The sequence below is a fragment of the Apis florea genome, unplaced genomic scaffold (genome assembly GCF_048593485.1).
Source record: "Apis florea isolate Af1SG1 unplaced genomic scaffold, ASM4859348v1 contig_3496_pilon, whole genome shotgun sequence".
Taxonomy (NCBI): domain Eukaryota; kingdom Metazoa; phylum Arthropoda; class Insecta; order Hymenoptera; family Apidae; genus Apis; species Apis florea.
The window spans coordinates 851,880-859,318 of record NW_028256773.1 but is presented as its reverse complement, the minus strand read 5'-3'; positions in this window follow the sequence as shown (position 1 = coordinate 859,318).

Genomic DNA, 7,439 nt, shown 5'->3' with positions numbered 1-7,439 from the left:
TTGAAAAATTCGTTCTCAGATAAACGGGATCGAAAAATCCCGAGAAGCGGGACCAGCCAATCGATCGCGTGATCTGGCAACGATACGCGGCCATAACTAAAAACGCGGAAGAAGCAATCATGCTCGAAGGGCAACGGGGCGATAAAACACGATTCGCGCCCTCATGATGAAATGAAACTGGCCAAGTCACTCTCTTCCACGTGGAGTTCCCCGATCGTGCGGCTTCCAAGTATCGGTGAAAAGCCGGTATAACGTCCCGGTGTGGTCGTGTGTCAATTTACCGGGCAGTTTCGACTCGTAAACACGAATCTCAACCCTCGTAACTATATACCATCCCAGGCGGTTACCCGCGTGTCACGTTGCAATAAAATTCTAACAATATCTCCGCATCGATCTCCCTCCTCCTCCTCCTCCTACATCGTCGCCTCCTCCTCGCTCGCGTATCCCCGCAAGATGAGAATTGCAACGCCACTTTTACGATTGAAATTCGCCCGCGTGTATGCGTCACGGTCTGCCAACAACGGCTATGACACGGCTCGCACATCACTTGGCACAAAGAAAAGTAAAGCGACCAGACCGCGGCACGAGATGGAAATTTACACGCGAGCCCGCGCGCGTATTATTCCCGGTTTCCGGTGGAGGGCCCCCGTTCTTTCCGATCCCAAAGGGGAATGCCCTGGAAAATCTTGTCTTCCGGAGCGGCAACTGTTTTGAAGAAGATGACGGCTTCCACAACCCCTTGGAGAGAAGGAGCGAATAAGTGGGCGAGAACCAGGTCAAACGCGACGACGCCGCACTAATATCCGCTGCTCCCTTTTCTCGCTGCGAAATGGAGGGGTAAGGGAAGGTGTTCCTCTCTCTCTCTCTCTCTCGTTTCTACGAAAATATTTCGTCGAGGATTTCGTCGAGGATCCGATTACCGTTACCATTTTCGCGCGATCGGGGGGGTAACGAAGCGTGGAATGTTCGTTGATTCTCGTCGGGTTCAAGGTGGAATAATACAGGACAATAAAATTGATTTATTATCCTATGTGTACGAAAATACAGGGATTATGTCGGAGGAGCGAAGCGATTCGTAATTGGCAAAATTCAGGCTGACAATCGTGGATGATATCGCGGATATAAATTTTCTCTTGCTTCACACATGCTTTCAAAGCTGATTCATCATCGTAATCGTTAAATTTCCATCGAATTTTATTAAAGTAAAAATACCATTTCACCTCCTGAATGAGGATTATTTTTATCAGTTTGGAAAAAGCAGGCAGAGCCGAGATCCTTGGCCTGGCTAGTTAATTGCCACGTCTAGCCAGGGGCCTAACGACACAACGAACGTTCCCAGGAAGCGAACGTTTACAGGAATTTCGGGTCGGCCGGGACATGAGTAAGAGGCTAATCCTTTAGCGGAAGATCCCCTGGAAGGGGCGTGTGTTTTTGGGATGGGCGGCAGGTGCGGAAACGGGCAAAGAGGGTAAGAACCACAACACGTTCCTAGTTCGTAAGATGGTTGCAGGGGCAGCAGCCCTGGAGAGTGGACGCAAGGAGGGAGGGCTGCAAGCCTCTGTTTGACGTGAAATTGCGTGACTGGCCCATTCGTCTCCGGCTTATCCTCTGCCACGTGCCCCTTTCGCCTTTCTTATCTGCCCGTGCACGCACTTTATCCGATATCGTGGGGAACCTCAAATCCGTCACTCTCGAGCGAACGCGGTCGTCCCTGCGTGCTTGGTGGAACTTTGGCCGGGTCCGTGGAAAGAAAAGAAAAAAAAAAAAAAAAAAAAGAACTGTCCCTCTCCATCGAATATATACACTCGAAGGAATTCCAAGGAAATCGGAAAACATGAATTATGATCTTTCGAAAAAAATTCGATCGTTCAAGTGGAAAATATTTATACGTAGAATCGATCTTAATAAACTTGAGATGTATCGTTGTAGAACAAGATGAACGAGCCGAAATTTGCTTCGAAACGATATTCTTGAAATGTATCTCAAGATCATTAAAATCGTTAAAGAGAGAACTTAGGAAATTTAATATATATATTTTTTTTTTCCAATGGTCAACGAGGATGTTATAATTTGTTTATTAGATATGTTCTCGGCATCTACTATTATCGCGATTCATTTTCGTCGAGGCCGACGTTCTTCTATTTTTACAATGCGCTATCGACGCAAGGAAAGAATGGAGTGAGAGGCAGGCAAGGTCACTTGGAGCACGAGGAGGAAAAGACGGAGCGAAATTAGGACGACTGCCTAAGGAAAATGAGGCGTGAAAAAGGGGGACGTTGAAAACATTAGGAATGCCCCCGTGGGGAAAGGAAATCAAATTTGGTTATGAATGGCAGTGATTAGGACTAATGCCTGCTGATTTAGACACTGACATTGTCGTGTCTCGTTTCGGTACAGCCAATTACGGAACCGACCACCCTCGATCGACACCGGAGGAAAAACTTTGGGACGGAAAAACGTTGATCGATCGGTACGTTAATGCGCTTAGTAAAGTACCATTAAACGATGACGAAGATAAATTCACGTGCGACGTGTGACGCGTGTACTCGACGATGATAGGTCGTTGTTTACTCTCTGATTAGAATGTAACGAGGGTTTATCAGACATTCGCGAGAAACGAATTACAAAGCACGATCTTGATGAACTTAAGATGAACTTGTGGCAAATTACAGGCCTCGGATAAAAATTACGAGTTCGTAATCAAGATGAAGGTATATATATGTATAAATAATTTAAGAACGGTTATTAACGGATAACGGAAAAAAAGCTAGATCTTTCGAGATAAATCTAGTCGAAATATCCTTTGAGGCGTAATAATGAAATTAAATGTACTAGGATTAAAGAGGGGTTGTTCTTCGAAGGGTGCATCATCTCGTCAACCGCACTTTTTTCTTCATTGGAAGGACGCTATTTAGGACGTGATTTATTATGAATAGGCAAATCTGCGTTTGATGGAAACGTTATGAGGCTGAATGGGCCCGAAATCCTCGAAATTATCATTCCAAGTACGATAGTACTCCTCTCCTCGAAGAAAGCGCAAGATACAAATAACGGACAAATTATGCAGGCACGTGTGCCACGTGCTCCCACGATTGCAACGACCCCATTCCTCGCTTCGATCCGCGTGTGATAAATTTTATTTATCCTTTCCTGGCCCACGTCACTGTAATTTGCATACGTGTCCAAGTCGAATCGAAAGCTACGACACAAGTTATTTTACGAACTTTCGTCCGGACACGACTCGGTTTAATTTCTCTCACGAATATAATAATTCGACTTTTATCCGTCACATTTTTTACGCCTTTCAAGTATTTTTCATCCACGTTTCCCTGGTAAATTAACACACTGCTTTGTGCAACTCGGATAAATCTATAACGCTCGAGCTCAAAGAGTAATCAGACCTAGAGAGTACAATAGGCGCTTTCAAACCCCTTCCTGCTTTCCTTCACTGCTTTCTTATCCGCATCTTCGTTTCATTTTCCTTTCGTCACGAAAATATCATTGCCATCCATATTTTCTCCTCCTTCCTAATCCACCAATCCTCCCCCTACGACACGAAAGGGAAACAAGTGACTGTCCCAGACTGTCAATAACCGAGTTGATCTACTAATACGATACGATAATAATTTGTAGGAGAACACGATCCAAACAACGAAATAAACTTGAAACCTGTCGACGAATTTATCAATGTCACGTTTCTTCTCGATTATCGCATAACGATCACGTAATAAAACCTTGCTAATATCCTTTTCGTCCCCCATGACCATGGTGGTAGTTTCTTCAGGCTAGCACGATTCGAAATTTATTGGAGGGTAAACGAGAGTAAGAGGAGAAGCATTGTCACGGAAAGAGGCGTTAAACAGACTGGTTTGCTCCCTTAGACGAACGGATGACATCTCGAAAGGACAGAAGCGCAACCCCGAAATCTCGGTGGGTCATCTATCTTCGCGCACAAGCGTCGAAAAAGTTCTAACGATCTTTCATCACGAATAAAAAATTTGGAGAATTATATCTATTTCGATGATGGGCCCATAAACGAGGATCATTTCGCTGTATCCTAATAAATCTCAATAATAAAATAAGAAAATAATTTAGATTTTCAATATTTTCTTAATCGAAGGAAGAGAGATGTCGATGATTATCTTACGGATTATATCGAGTTTCGTGGAGAAAAAGAATAGATTTACCACTAGGATAATATTTGATCATTCTTTACACGTGCTTATTTTATTCGAAAAAACTAAAATGAGGTAGTCGACAATCGATAATCAAAACTCTATGATGCGTCCATCGATCTGGGAAACTCTCGGTAATAGGATCGTTTCGATTTTTATTCGAATCGGCCATCGAACCACGTACCATCGTGTCGAATTTTACGGTTCCTCGGAGAATAGTAAAAATTGTAAAGGGAAGACATGTAAAGCGAATAAGAATAGGGATATCTTGTCCGCCTCGTATGTACGAACACCCTCGTACGATCGTTATTATTTCTTTTCGCTCCGTCGTTTCGAAGAAATCGTTACGCCCATCTTATGATGGGCATACAACGATCGAGTCATTTCTATTTCCAAAGAAGATCCAAGAAGATGGTTCGATCGTTACTCTTGATTACCGCGTCGTTACCGCGTCAAATTATCGGACGATGGAGTAACGAAATCCTCACCCTTAAACGCGAGCAAAGGGAAGATGAGGAGAGGGGGGAGGGGAGGAGAGGCATCTAGGTAAGACTCGTTAAAACTATCCTCTAACCTTCGACCTTCCACCAGACTCTCGAGGAAAACAATCATAGACGAGAAGAAAAACTAGGACGACCAACGATGGAATGGAATTAGACGTATAAGGAGTGCGGAGACGTCGTAATGGCTCGATTAATCGAGCTTTTATCGCCACGTGGCGAGGGAAGACTCGGCAATAACACTCGGTCAATCATGGAAAAACAGATTTTACGTGTTATTACGAAGATGTTCGCCGACATAAGCGTCAATTTGAATCGAGGTAAACACGAATCTGTCTCCCTCCTCTCTCCTTCCACGAATTCGTTTAATGGATCTTAAAAATCCACGAATGCCCAATTTCACGAATTCCTAAATTGCTGACTGGAGTGCAGCAATCGAATTCGAAAAACGCAACCGCAACGACGTCATAGTGAAAAATTACGACCGCTCTTCTCTTTCACATTTCCACGAGTCGAGTTTAGATCGATAAGCGTATTGGATCGTCCAAAGTGCGTGTTTATTATGCCTCTTTATACCGTCTGTAGTAGTACTAATTCTAACGAAATTGCTCGAAGCGGTAAAAAAGAAAGAAGAAAAAGAAAAAGGAAGGAAAGAAGAGGGAAAAAATCGAATTACATCCAACGTTTATAATTCAGTTAAACGCGAAAATTGAGATCTCGTTAATGAGAGAGCAGGAACAACCACTTCCACGACCAGCGTAGAATGAAAATCGCGTCACGAATAACTCCAAGCGACATCGACTTTAAATCCATGCCCTACGACGAGCGGTTAACCGGGTTGAAGGCGTCGGTTACGATTACTAAAACTAATTTCATTCACCCCTCCCACTCCGCGAAAGTACGAGACCGTACAATTCCCCGCAATTTTCACTCCTTCGAGCTACGTTTAAAAAAAAAAAAGAAAAGAAAAGAAACAATTTCCTTCCTTTTTTTTTTTATATCCACGTTATATCCATCCATCCCTCCCCCTCCCCATCCTACATCCTTTCCGTGACACTTGAGCCGTAATAACGAAGTCTACCTTCCCCGTGAAAATTGCAGAATGCAAGTAGCTGGGGCCATTCACGGACTCGTATTGCGGCAGAATAGACGGCGAACACCTCGAAAACCACCCACACGAGCGAGAGAACCAGCCACCCACCCACCACCACCCCCCTCCTCCCACACCGGCCCGCGTCGACCAGGCTAGAAGGGGGTGGCGTAGTACTCGAGGAGGAGAACCGTGTGTATCGACCACTGACGTCATCCATCCCCACTAAACTACGTCACGTATACGTTTCGCCGTGGGGATGGTGAGGGGGGATGGTGGTGGCAGTGGTCGCAGTGCCGTAGTGACTCGGTGGCGCGTCAAAGGGCCACCTCCTAAAGCAGCCACCCCTCCCTTCCCCTATCACGGCCTTCTCCAACATCGTCCAACAACAACAACAACAACCATCACCGATCTCGCCACCATTTTATTACCCCCCCCCTCCCCCATTCATCCCCGCGTAAATTCGATTATCCGTGTAATTCGCGGAGTATCAATTTTTGCTTAAGTTTTACGAGCGAAGGAAACAAGCGGGGCTCGCTCGGCTTTCGACCACCGGCTCTCGGCCAAGTTAACACCCTTTACCCCGACGATCACACATCGCTGTGTGTACAGCTTATGGCGCGCGCGGCGCATACAACCGTTTCGAAAGCTTTATTACGCTCCAACGATTCACGAATTTTTACGCGGCCATGTGTCGCCGCCCTTAAAACGTCGAGAACCTCGATATCCCCTCGGCTCTCGATTACGTTTCCCTGCTTTTTTCGCGAATCCACCCTCGTGGCGGGAAATCTTGTTTGTACACACAGTGGCGTGCTTAGCCTACGCTCTCTTTCTCTCTCTCTCTCCTCCTCTCGTCGAATTGTACTTTTTACATACACGTTTCGTTATACACGTTTTCCCATACGTTTTTGCGAACGAAATGCGCGAACAAACGCACAAGGTTTAACGCACCCCGTTGTTGTATTTTATTACGGGTGAATAAACGATATTTCGATACACGTTTCGTCATTAAACATGCAACGTGTTCGGCTGTGTAATTGGCCGATTCGTAATAGCGATGTTAATGATTAAATAACGGAGGGGAGGGGGCAGAGTATGATATTAACGCGATTAATCGAGCGTGAATGTATTTATTTCGATCCCGCGTTATCGTCGCGTTAAGAACTTGTTCGAAGAACAACAAGTTTCGGGCACACGCGAACACATTAAATTTCACCGACATAGTTCTACTCTTAATAAGCAATTATCTTCTTGAAGCCAAGTTTACCGCGGTGCATAAACTTGCTCGTACAACCTTCGAATTTCCTGCACGCTAAATACTCGAGAAGTCGTGAACGACAACGTAAAAAGGATAACGAGCTCATCTCGCATCAAACCCTTTATTACAATTCCCCCGACCGATGACAAGATAAACGATTGAAAAGAGACAGATCGTTACACCACACTCGTTCGAGATTCTTCCTTAAACTTCGCAAATATTCTGGGAGACGCGCGCATTTCGAGATAAATTTGAATAGGAGTTTGCACGGCGGGGCCTGTTCGCGCCAAAATTTCACAGCCCTGAACCCGTGGGAGCCCGAGTGCAAAAGTATTGATTCGTTTCATCCCCACCCGACACGCCACGCTGCCCCTACTATTCCTCGTCGCCGTCGTCGTCGTCGTCGTCGTCGTCGT